The sequence below is a fragment of the Muntiacus reevesi genome, chromosome 2 (assembly GCF_963930625.1).
Source record: "Muntiacus reevesi chromosome 2, mMunRee1.1, whole genome shotgun sequence".
Lineage (NCBI taxonomy): Eukaryota > Metazoa > Chordata > Mammalia > Artiodactyla > Cervidae > Muntiacus > Muntiacus reevesi.
In genome coordinates, this window is record NC_089250.1 from 183,568,034 (window position 1) to 183,580,578 (window position 12,545).

The following is a 12,545-nucleotide window of genomic DNA, read 5'->3' on the forward strand; positions in this document are numbered from 1 at the left end:
ATTAATGATTGTGAAATTTATATTTATATAATTATTGCATATAATTATATGTTACTACATAATTATATGTTACTACATACTTAATAGTATATGTATAAACATACATTTGTTTTCTTTTATTATAACAATAGCACCCATACATGGTGATAAAAACTCAAATGCTATGGAGGAGTAAAGTAAATGCCCCTTCCATTCACCTGTACATTCTATGACTGTCATCTTACTCCTCAGTAACTGCTTTTTAACCCCTTCTGTTTTTACTTGTTCTGGAGGTCTAAACTTATAGACCTCCTTATACTCCTGTTTCTTTATCATTAAGTTTTTTTTTTTTTTAACTGACCCTGCACCTTGTGCCTCCAGGATAAATATTTGTGAAATGAATGAAATGAATAGAAATAAATAAATGAAAGTTATAGCCTTAGCTCATGCCCCGCCCTATACGTCTCCTCCCACCCTCGTATTTATCTCTCTTTTTCTTCCTTTAGTTTGTTTATTTGGCTGCACTGGGTCTCAGTTGCGGTGTGAGGGGTATTTGTTGTGTCACGTTGGACCTTCCGTTGCGGCTCAAGAACTCTCCCATTGTGGCACGTGGTCTCTCTCTTCTAATGATTAATTTTATAGCTTGAAACAACACACTCTGTTTTTTTATTAACACCAGCCAGTATTTCTTGACTCTGTACTAGGCAAGGCAAGGGAATTAGTGTCTCTCCTTTCCTTCCACCTCTCCTGCACTCTTCAGTCTGCCTTCTGTTACTTTCATTAGTGAGGTTTGCCATAGCATTTATCTTCTCTTCACAGTCTATAGGTTGATTCTGCACCAGTAAGTGGCATATGTTATGTCATGGTTCTATAACTGTTTCTCATTGTAGAATTTAGTTTGGGATTGAGTACATAAAAAATGAGATGCGTTCTGGACATCTTATCTAGGTAGAATCATATACCATGTGGCTTTTCGCGTCTGGCTTCTTTCACTCAGCATCATGTGTTTAGGGTTCATCCATTTTAGCATGTATCAGAATTTTATCTCTTTTCATGGTCGAATAGTATTTCATCATCTTGTGTTTATTCATTCATCAGTTAATGGAGAGAGAGACTAGTGGATGCTTAGGGCTAAGGGTGGGCTTCCCATGTGGTTCAGTGGTGAAGAATTTACCTGCCAGTGCAGGAGATGCGAGTTCGATCCCTACCTCGGGAAGATTCCCTGGAAGAGGAAGTGGCAACGCACTCCAGTATTCTTGTCTGGAAACCCCTTGAACTGAGGAGCCAGGTGGGCTACAGTCCATGGGGTTACAGAGAGTCAGACATGATTGAGCGACTAAACACAACCAACAGCAACAAGGATGGGGTATGGGGCGATTGGAAAGTGATGGCTAACGAGTACGGAATTTCTTCTGGGGGTAATGAAAACATCCTAAAATTAATTGTGATTATGGTTGCATAAATCTGTGTCTACACTAAAAGCCATTGAATCTTCCACTTTAAGGGATGACTTGTAAGGTGCATGAATTATTAATATATTTCAGTAAAGCTGTTTAAAAAAGGAGATGTAAGTCTAGGTCACTAAATTTGTATTCAAGGAAGAACGTGCCATATTTCAGTGCTTCTAGGATGTACCGCCACCTCCCTTCATTTTTATATATATGTGTCTCAAATCATGGTGACATGTCGTAGTCTGATTGTCAGTGCTTTGTCTCTCTTGATGGTTCCTAAAATAATACTGCATTTTAAAACCGACGACATCATAGATGCAATGAAATATAACAAGTAAGAATATCAAGGGGAGGGGAGAATTAATCTGTATCTATTTAATCAAACTAATATAAGATGCCTTTAACTTATCACTAAGATCATCCAGAGTCTCATTTCTTTTTTTTTTTTTTTTTTGATGTTGCTGAGAGGCTTGTGGGATCTTAGTTCCCCAACCAGCAAGCGAACCTGGGCTCTCAGCCGTGAAAGTGTGGAGTCCTAGCCACTGGACTGCCAGGGAATCCTGCAGAGTCTCATTTCTATGTGTGTTACCTGCCCTTTGTTATCAACCTCTTTATAGTTATGGCCTGACCCCCGGGTTGGTGTAAATAAACTAGCACAATTACTTCCTGTTTCTAAGAGGCCAGGTAGAGACAGACTTTCTTTCAGTAAACCACATTAGAAAGGTTAAATTGAGCATTAAACATAAGGTTTGGCACACTATGATTTGTGAGCCAAATCTGATCTGAGGCCATTTTTTATAAATAAAGTTTTATTAGAATGCAACCACACCACCCATTCATCTGCATGTCATGTATGACTGCTTTCAAGTCCAAGGTAGAGCTGAGTGATTGACATATACACCATCTGGTTCAAAGCTTGAAGTATTTCCTGTCTGGCCATTCACAGGATGAGTTTGCTGATTCCCTGACTATGTAAACAATGAGACAGATGCTTCTCACTGGATCTACCCCTTCTCTGACTTCTCTGGTTTTGGTTAGAAGTCCCAAAGATGCAAAAATGCCTCAAGGGGCCCTAGAGCTCCTCAGGGAGGAGCCAAGTCCCTAAGTGTATGTCCTTCTCCCCTCTTGAGGGCTGACTCAGGTCTAGAGCTTCTCACAGGGGTCAGGCAGTGTTTGGGCCCGGCTTACCAGGTGGCTCTGTGGTAAAGAATTCAGGTAAGATCCCCTGGAGGAGGAAATGGCAACCCACTCTGGTATTCTTGCCTCGGAATTCCCATGCACAGAGGAGCCTGGCAGGCTACAGCCAGCCCATGGGTTCGCAAAGAGTTGGACATTACTGAGCAAAACAAACACATGAATAAAAGTGTCTGGGCCGTGTCTAGGTTTGGAGGATTCTAGTAAATTAATGAAGAAGAAGAAGAAAGGGAGGAAAGAAGGAGAGATGGAAGGAAGGAAGGAAGGAGAAGAAATAATTTAAAAATGGGATTAAAGAAACTATAGTGTATTTTAAGTTACACTTAAAATACACACTCACATATGCACACTCACCATGCACACAAACCATCAACTGTTCTTACAGTGTAATTTTATGGTTCCTAAGTAAAAGTCAGTTCAGAGTGTGGTCTGACAACAGGACACAGGTTAAAGTTGAATGATGAAATCGTTTTTTTCTCAGCACTGTCCGTTGATCTTGGTGGTTCTGTATAATCGAACTTGGAGCCGATATCAAAAGTCTGAATCTGAGGCCCTCCATGTGTTTTGGCCTAGGACAGACGTTCCTTTTTCATTCCCCTTGGGACAGACCCCTCTCAGCCCCTGAGCCTCCTACCCTGAGGCTTCCTGGGGTCCTTGTGTCCACAATGAGCTTGTTCTCTGGGCCACACACTTGGCATTTCACTGGGAGGTGCTGGTGACATCTAATTGGGATGTGATTTTCTTCTCGTCTCAGTGGCACAACCTTTGACGCATTTGTCTCCCCAGGTTGTGAGCAGGGGTGAATGCCTTACTTACTGGATGGCTGCTGGGTTGCCAGAAACTGAGATGTGCTTTTCAGGAGTCAGATGTGATTATCATCCTCTGTGTCTTCTTATGTCCTAGTATGCCAAGCATGGCCGTGTGCTTAAGAGATACATATTTATTTCCCAATATGTATCTTATGTATCTAAGACTGCACATAGAATAAAATAATATAATAGACGATAATTTTAATACAGTGAAGTGTTTCCCGTGGCAACACAAGCTTCCTGAGGGCCAGGATTGCTTCTGTCTTATTTACTATTCTTCCCTCAAACCCTTGAAGAGAGTCCAGCACATAATAATTACTGAGTAAATATTGAACATTGAACACATACGTGATTTCTTTTTAAAAAAATATTTGTTTATTTGGCTGTGGTGGGTCTTAGTTGTGGCACATGGGATCTCCGTCGCCATGTGCGGGATCTTTAGTTGTGGCGCGTGGGATCTAGTTCCCTGACCTGGGATCGAGCCTGTGTATATGTTAGTCGCTGTCATGTCTGACTCTTTGTGACCCCGTGGTCTGTAGCTTGCTAGGCTCCTCTGTCTGTGGGATTCTCCAGGCAAGAATACTGGCGTGGGTTGCCATTCCCTTCTCCAGGGGATCTTCCCCACCCAGGGATTGAACCTGGGTCTCCTGCATTGCAGGCAGATTCTTGACTGTTTGAGCCGCCAGAGAAGCCCATGGGCCCCCTGTTCGGGGAGCAATGAGTCTTAGCTGCTGGACCACCAGGGAAGTCCCTGATTTATGTACTGTAAAATTAGCATATTTTAACTGTACAATTCAATGATTTTTAGTAAATTTACTAAAGATATGTTTTCAAACTGTGATTGCTGCATATTAATTTGTAATTTTTTTGGAAAATTCAGCAGTGTAGAAGGTAAGAACTAAAAGTTCTCCCTATTTTCCAGCAAATTCCACCTGTCAGAGTAACCATTTGTAACAATTCTATATGATCCTTCTAGACTTTTTTCTGTGCCAACATAACACACAATTAGAAAAACAAGCTGGTATCATCCATATTATTCTACCATTTGTTTTTTCCACAAACAGTATATTGTAGTCTTCTTTCTCAAAGAACTTGATACATTTTTTAAAACAGCTGCATAGTGTTGCATTGTGTGAATAAATACATTAAACTTTATTTTACCATTTCTGTTGGTAAATATTAGCCTGTTTTTTAATTTTGTTTCTGCTATTATAAATGAGGCTTTAATGAAGAGCATCGAAGGAATAGGTTTGTTCACTTGTTTTTAATTTTCGTATAGGATAGATACCCAGTGACTTATTTTGCGAGGTCAAAGGGTTTGTACAATTTCCCTTTGATAAGCTCTGTCAAAGTGCCTTCCAAAAATTGTTTCAATTTCTGCTTTTACCAACAGCGTTTGGAGTGTCTCTTTCCTCACAAACTTGCTTTATAAATTTCTTTATAAATTTATAAATTTCTTACCTTTTTTGTTGTTTTCTACCCACTAAACTGCCAGTTTACCTTATTATCATTTAAAAAGAAATTCCTTTTTTCTTATAGATTCAAGGGAATTCACTATATTTCACAGATATTAGTCTTTTGGTGTATTTGTTGGCTGAATTGCTGACTGGATGGCTTGCTGGTATGGGACAGTGGTGCAGCTCTGGGGGCTTCTGGGCATTCTAGGGGTTTAGATCGAAGAAGGGGAAATGTGGGGCTGGTTTTCCTGGTCATTTGAGACGTTGGTGGCAGTGGCTGTGCAGTCACCTCCATTTTCTCCATTGTACATTAGTGACCAGATTAGGAGATAAAATGGAAAAGCGCTTGTGTTTTACTGGGGGTGGGGGTCACCCCACTAGATGCCCTTGGAGAGGGCAGAGCCTGCATCTTCTTCACTCATTGCTGTGTCCAGAGGAGTCAGCAATACTGCCTGGCACTTAGTTGGTGTTTATTGTATGAGTGAGTGAGTAGATCCTTTCATAGGGTGTCCTCAGACTGTGGAAACTCTGGGGTGTTGATCATGATGTTGATGATAATATCTCACCATCTATGAACTCTTCTTTGAAGCCAGGCACTCTACCAAGGTCTTGGCGTTCCTTGTTTCATGTAATCCTCCAAGCAAGACTGGGTTGTATAGGTTATCATTAGCCCCATTCTACAGGTGAGAAAACTGAGGTTCAGAGAGGCTAAGTGACTTTCCCAAGGTACCACAGGAAGGAGTTAACCCAAGATGTGGTCCAGTGTGTGAACTTCTCATTGCTGTGTTCTCCTGGGTCAGGGCTTGTCTTTCCTTTAAGACGCTGGAAATTTATCTCAGGGACCCTGAGAACCAGGATCAGAATGCTTGTCCTACCACTCTCCGACAGAAGGGGCAGCACTGAGACCCCAGAATTGGGCAGGAGTTAGGGGGCTTTCCTGGTGACTCAGTGGTAAAGAATCCGCCTGCCAGTGCAGGACAGGAGATCCCCTGGAGAAGGAAACGGCAACCCACTCCATTTTTCTTGCCTGGAAAATTCCATGGACAGAGGAACCTGGCGGGCTACCGTCCATGGGGTCACAAACAGTCAGACATGACTTAGCGACTTAACAACAAGGGAGGCTGAAGATGGGCGTTTCTTCCTGGGCATTTCCAGATAGTGACGCCGTACCGTTTCTCAGTTCATACAGGCCCTGGAGACTGTTCTTTATTGTCTGTGTGACATTAGGCAAACTAGCACCCCTCTGAGTGCTGAGTTTTCTCATCTGTGAACCAGAGATGATACCAGAGTTCCCTTATGGGATTGTTCTGAGGGTTGGATGAGATCATGCATGGAGGTGCCAGTCTTTCTCCATGCTCGCAGTTGGCTTCCATACGTGTGGACTGTCATCGGTTAGCACTGTGGAGAGCTTAACCCCTGGTCCTGCAGCTTCTTGGGTAGGGAGGCAACCTCTGTCTCCGCCTTCCTCTGTGAAGCAGGTGTGCCTGGCTGCCCTTGGGGATGGGCAGTGATGGCTCATTCGTGAAGCTGAGAGAGGAGCATAACCCTCCTGTGGGGCGCAGCCGTCTCCAGCAGCTGGCAGGGCTTGGACGGGTCGACCCCTCTCCTATAGGCACGTGCTCCTGGGCCAGTCTTGCCTTCTCTCACGATTCTCAGGTGGACTTTAAACATGCTCACAGCTTTCTAAAAGACTGCTTTATCTTCTCAGATGCCAGAGCTAATGGATTTATAGATTCCTCCTTCCACCGGGGATGTATGAGATGGCTTCTCTTCTCTCACTGGCTGAGTCCTACAACCATAAGTACCTTCCTTGCTGGAGCGCAGGGAGATTTAAGAGGTGCCAAATTAATTGCTTTTTCCAAGCCCAGCTGCAGAAAGGCAGCCAGACTCTTGCTATTTGCTCTCCCCGTGGGTGGGGAGCAGAGGAGCACTCTGCAGAGCCGAGGAGATGGCTGACCGGCAAGCAGCTGCCTCGACGGTCCGGGGTTTAGACGGAGCAGATGGCTCAGGTGATGGCAGAACCTCCCCTCACTGGGTATTGGCTGGTGGGGCTGTCGACCGGGTCTGAAGAAACTCTCCTTTTACCACTTCAGAATGATGGCCTATTGGGATGTGTTTAAGATATGTAATTTTTATTTTGTAAATGTGTCATGGTGAGTTTTCCTAAAGATCACTCTCCTTTCCTGGGGCTGGTGGTGGGGGCGGGGGGCTCCTGGACATTGATGAATGCATGTGTCAGATTTAACCAGTTCATTCTGATTTCAGAATGTCTTCAGACAAAGTGATTTGCTACGTGTATGGATTATTTGGGGGTTTCCCAGGTGGTGCTAGTGGAAAGAACCCCATTGCCAATGCAGGAGACAGAACTGTGGGTTCCATCCCTGGGTTGGGAAGATCCCCTGGAGGAGGGCATGACAACCCACTCCAGTATTCTTGGCTAGGGAATCCCATGGACAGAGGAACCCGGAGGGTTACAATCCATAGTAAGTAGTAAAGTTGCTCAGTCATGTCCGACTCTTGCGACCCCATGGACTGTAGCCCACCAGGCTCCTCCGTCCATGGGATTTTCCAGGCAAGAATACTGGAGTGGGTTGCCATTTCCTTCTCCAACAGTCCATAGGGTCATAAAGAGTCAGACACAACTGAAGTGACTTAGCATACATGCATGGATTAGTTTGTAGACCCTTTAAAGTCTTTCTTTTCTTGCATAAGTGAGTGCAGAAATTAAAAAGAGCCCCTCATCGGACTATGCAACCTAATATCTCTGTTAGTTTTGTTGTAGCCTGACTCCAAGAACATTATCTGGTATAGAGTTATGTACTCAATAAATATTTGCCTAATAAATATCCTTGAGTATCTGGTTTAGGAATCATCTTACTCCTTTGTTATGTAAGTTAAAGGATACATTGATAATATGATTCTGGAGGAGATGGAACTTTCTTTAGGCTCACGAGCTCTGTGCCTGACTACATAGTTGAGAACCAGAAGTGGCCTGCTGACTGAAGATAGAATCACTGGGAAGGCAAGAAGGGGATGAATTTTTAGAATATAAATAATTTATAGCCTTCTTTTAAGGAAAGAGTGTGACACAGGCTGAGAAGCTTTGGAGATGATGGTGCTGGATACTGTGCTTGTTACTAACCCTTTTTGAAGGGTCTTCACAGGTAACAACTCTTCTTCTCTGAGAACAGAAAACCTCATGGTAGACCTTGGTAGTCATTTTTTTTTTTCCCATGGAGAAAAAGTTGGCCAAAGCTGGTTGGATAAGAGATGAGCACATAACCAAATCTGGGCCAATCAGATTCTGTCTCCTGGGAATTTATAATTGGGTACTAGGCATGCTTGTTAATTTCCACCATTGCTTCTCTGTGTGAACTGGAGAGCTGTGAGTTGGGTATTTCTTGTCAAGGAGAGATGGGGACAACTGATTTGCAGAAAGAAGATGAAGCAGACCTGGAGAGAGAAGCAGAAACTAAGGTCGTTTGATCCCAGAGAGATGGTGAGAGTAACTTTGATGACAGCTTCCCCTGGCGTCTGTATGCTCCTCCTGCCACTGGGTTGGATAAGATATTACTGTAATATTTAGTGTGTTATAATTACTGTTGGGCTTCCCTGGTGGCTCAGGCTGTAAAGAATCTGCCTGCAGTACAGGAGACCCAGGTTCAATCCCTGGGTTGGGAAGACCTCATTATATTATAATAAAATGTGAGTTTAAACCAGTTTATGTGTACATCCATCACTTTTAACTAAAATGACCTTAACAAAGGCAGTGATCATTAAGAGACCAATCTCCAGTTAGGTTTTGGTGGAGAATTTAGATGTCTCCAAAGGCTAGAGCCAGCCTTGGTAGTGAGTCCTCAGAGAAAAATGGCCAGAGAAAATGGGTCAGAGTTGATGTCAAACCTTCCAGTGTGGAGCCTTGAAGCTAAGACAAGGATGCTCTGGGAGCCAAGTAGGAGACCTTTCCTTGCCTGGGGGCTCAGAAGAAGCCACAGGACCCAAGGAGGCTGTAGGATGATAGGAGGCTGAAAGTGAGGACCCATACCCCAAATTTCAGGTGACCCTGGGAATCTCATCAGACCTTGGGAGTGGTGCCAGATTTAAACTTCAAGCTGTTAAGAAATGCATAGAGAAAGGTAAATGGCCTGTTTACCCAGTGAGCAGTGTCAGTTAAATCAACACGAGACTAGATTTGAATTACCTTAAAATAATGGACATGAATTTGATCAGACTCTAGGAGACAGTGAAGGACCTACAGTCCATGGGGTCACAAAGAGTTGAAATGACTGTCTGACTGAACAACAACAGAGGAATCTGGGCTTTAATCTGTCCTCCTTTTTCCTGGTATTCTGTTTTACATGCATTTCTTCTGCAAAGGTCTAACTTACTCTTGATTGAATTATGACAAAAGGCAATTTTCCACATACAGGGTTTTCTGTGTTTGCCCATAAACCCAGAGTACATTGTGTGGCTGGATTAATGTACTGTCTTCAGACTATTAAGTAGATTATTAAAAAGTGGGGTGGAGGGAGACAATTGGACCAGAGTAGTGATTTTCAAATCTTTTTCTTCCTATCATTGAGGTCATATAATGGTGATAAAAATGTTGCTTTAAGCATAAACTTTTATTATTAGTTAAGGTTTCCTGGAAGGCTGTTTTTGAGAAGGATTCTGAGACTGTGTATAGGCTTAGTGGGAAAGAATTCTGTGATATGTTAGTGATGCCTGCCACAGGCACATAATTGGGAGTGCTGGCATTTGTCATTCCTCAACTCCTGGAGAAATTTTTGGTAATAGTCAATGAACACATTCATGAAGCATCTAGTTTATGGGTGGAATTGAGGTCAGTGATGTAAAGGTTTTAGAGATGTGTACTGGCTTTGCCCCTAGGAAAATTCCACTAGTTCAGTTCAGTTTAGTCACTCAGTTGTGTCTGACTCTTTGCAACCCCATGGACTGCAGCACTCCCGGAGTTTACTCAAACTCATATCCATTGAGTCGGTGATGCCATCCAACCATTTCATCCTCTGTCATCCCCTTCTCCTCCCGCCTTCAATCTTTCCCAGCATCAGGATCTTTTCAAATGAGTCAGTTCTTTGCACCAGGTGGCCAAAGTATTGGAGTTTCAGCTTCAGTATCAGTCCTTTCAGTGAATATTCAGGATTGATTTTCTTTAGGATGGACTGGTTTGATCTCCTTGCAGTCCAAGGGACTCTCAAGCATCTTCTCCACTACCACAGTTCAAAAGCATCAATTCTTCCATGCTCAGCTTTCTTTATAGTCTGACTCTTACATCATTACGTGACTACTGGAAAAACCACAGCTTTGACTCGATGGACCTTTGTTGGCAAAGTAATGTTGATGCTCTTTAAAATGCTGTCTAGATTGGTCATAAGTTTTCTTCCAAGGAGCAAGTGTCTTTTGATTTCATGGCTGCAGTCACCATCTGCAGTGATTTTGGAGCCCCCCAAAATAAAGTCTGCCACTGTTTCCACTGTCTCCTCATCTATTTGCATGAAGTGATTGGACCAGATGCCATGATCTTAGGTTTCTGAATGTTGAGTTTTAAGCCAACTTTTTCACTCTCCTCTTTCACTTTCATCAAGAGGCTCTTTAGTTCTTCGCTTTCTGCCATAAGGGTGGTGTCATCTGCTTATTTGAGGTTGTTGATATTTCTCCCAGCAGTCTTGATTTCAGCTTGTGCTTCATTCAGCCCAGCGTTTCTCATGATGTACTCTACATAGAAGTTAAATAAGCAGGGTGACAATATACAGCCTTGATATACTCCTTTCCCAATTTAGAACCAGTCTGTTGTTCCATGTTCTGTTCTAACTGTTGCTTCCTGACCTGCATACAGATTTCTCAGGATGCAGGTCAAGTGGTCTGGTATTCCTGTCTCTTGAAGAATTTGAGCAGTTTGTTGTGATCCACATAGTCAAAGGCTTTGGCATAGTCAATAAAGCAGAAGTAGATGTTTTTCTGGAACTCTCTTGCTTCGATGATCCAACAGATGTTGGCAATTTGATCTCTGGTTCCTCTGCCTTTTCTAAATGCAGCTTGAACATCTGGAAGTTCACGGTTCACATACTGTGAAAGTCTGGCTTGGAGAATTTAAAATTGATATAAATCAAGCATATAAACATGGACCAGCACCTAATAGTTTAAATAGCAGCAACTAATAGTCCAATGATTAATCAGTTCACACAGAATGTTTACCGGGTGCCAAGCACTGTCCATGGTGCTGGTGACACAGTGATGCATATACAAGACAGATCAAATTCCTACTTTAGAGTGGGAGACAAAATGGCAAACAAGCAAAAACAAGCAAATTATATAATTCCAGGTAGTGACAAGTGTTCAGGAGAAAAGTACAGCTGGATGAGTGGGAGGAAACTGAGGGAGCTGTGTGGCTATTTTAGACAAGGTTTCAGGGATATCTTTTCAGAAAAGATGACAGTTGAGGAGAGACCTGTGTGATATGAGGGAGCCAAATAAACAAAAACATTCATGAATGTCTGTGGAAAGATTGTTCCAGGTGGAGGGAACTGCAAGTACAGAGACCCCGAGGGAGGAACAAACCTAGTGCATTAGAAGTACAACAAGGAGGTCAGGGTAACTGGAGCAGAGTGAGTGACAGGAGGGTATGGGGAGGTGAGGTTGGAGAGGCTGGCAAGGGACACGCCATGCAGGCCTTCTTAGATCATGGTGAGGAGTTGAGAGTCTTGCTTTGAGCTGGATGGGAAGCAACTGGAGAGTTTTGCATGGGGAATGACATGGTCTGATTCATGTTGAACAGTTGCACTGGGTGCTATTTGAAGACTGGATATTGAGGGATGAAAGAGAACCAGGGTGCTCCCTTAGGAGGTAGCTGCAGTATTGTCCAGGAGAGACGTGGTGGCTAGAATGAGGTAGTCATCATGGAGCTGATGAAAAGTGGTGGGTTCAGGATATATTTAGAACTGGGGCTGACAGCACATGCTGATAGGTAAGACATGGCGTGGGGAGAGAAACTGAAATATCTCATAGGATTTTTTTGCTTGAGCCCAGGGCCAGCTTCATGGACATGCAATTTCTGTACAGTGGCCTGGGCCCAGGGCTGACAGGGGCCCTGTGCTTGGTTTAATGTTCTGTGCTGACATCTTGAAATTCACAGTATTTCTGAGCAGAGGCTTTTCCACTTTATTTTGCGCTTCGTCCTGCAAATTAGGCAGCTGGCCTTGCTTGAGCCAGGAGGTGAATGGTGGCCCCGTTTATGAAGATAGAGGGGGCCGGAAGAGGGACATTTGGGGGAAGATATGGAGTTTTGACCATGGTCAGTTTGAGAGGCTGGTTAGGCACCCCAGTGGAGCTGCTAAGTTAGTTGTCTAGCAGAGTCTTCAGAAGGGAAAGGCTCTCGGTCAGGACTGGAGTCATGGAGGCCATTCTGAAACAGGTGAGATTTGCACTGGCCTTATGAGAAGAGAATATGCCATGTCTTGTCCCCACCATCTGCACAGAAAAAGGATTGGTGGCGGGCAGGATGCTGGTTATGTCCTTTAGTGTGGCCTTTGTCTTCATTTTTGTTCCAAAGCGTAGGATGGACAGTCCACACTGACTTACTGGACAAGCATAGTTTTTCCCCTCCTGATTGCTTTGTTCCTATCCACCTTTTCCCC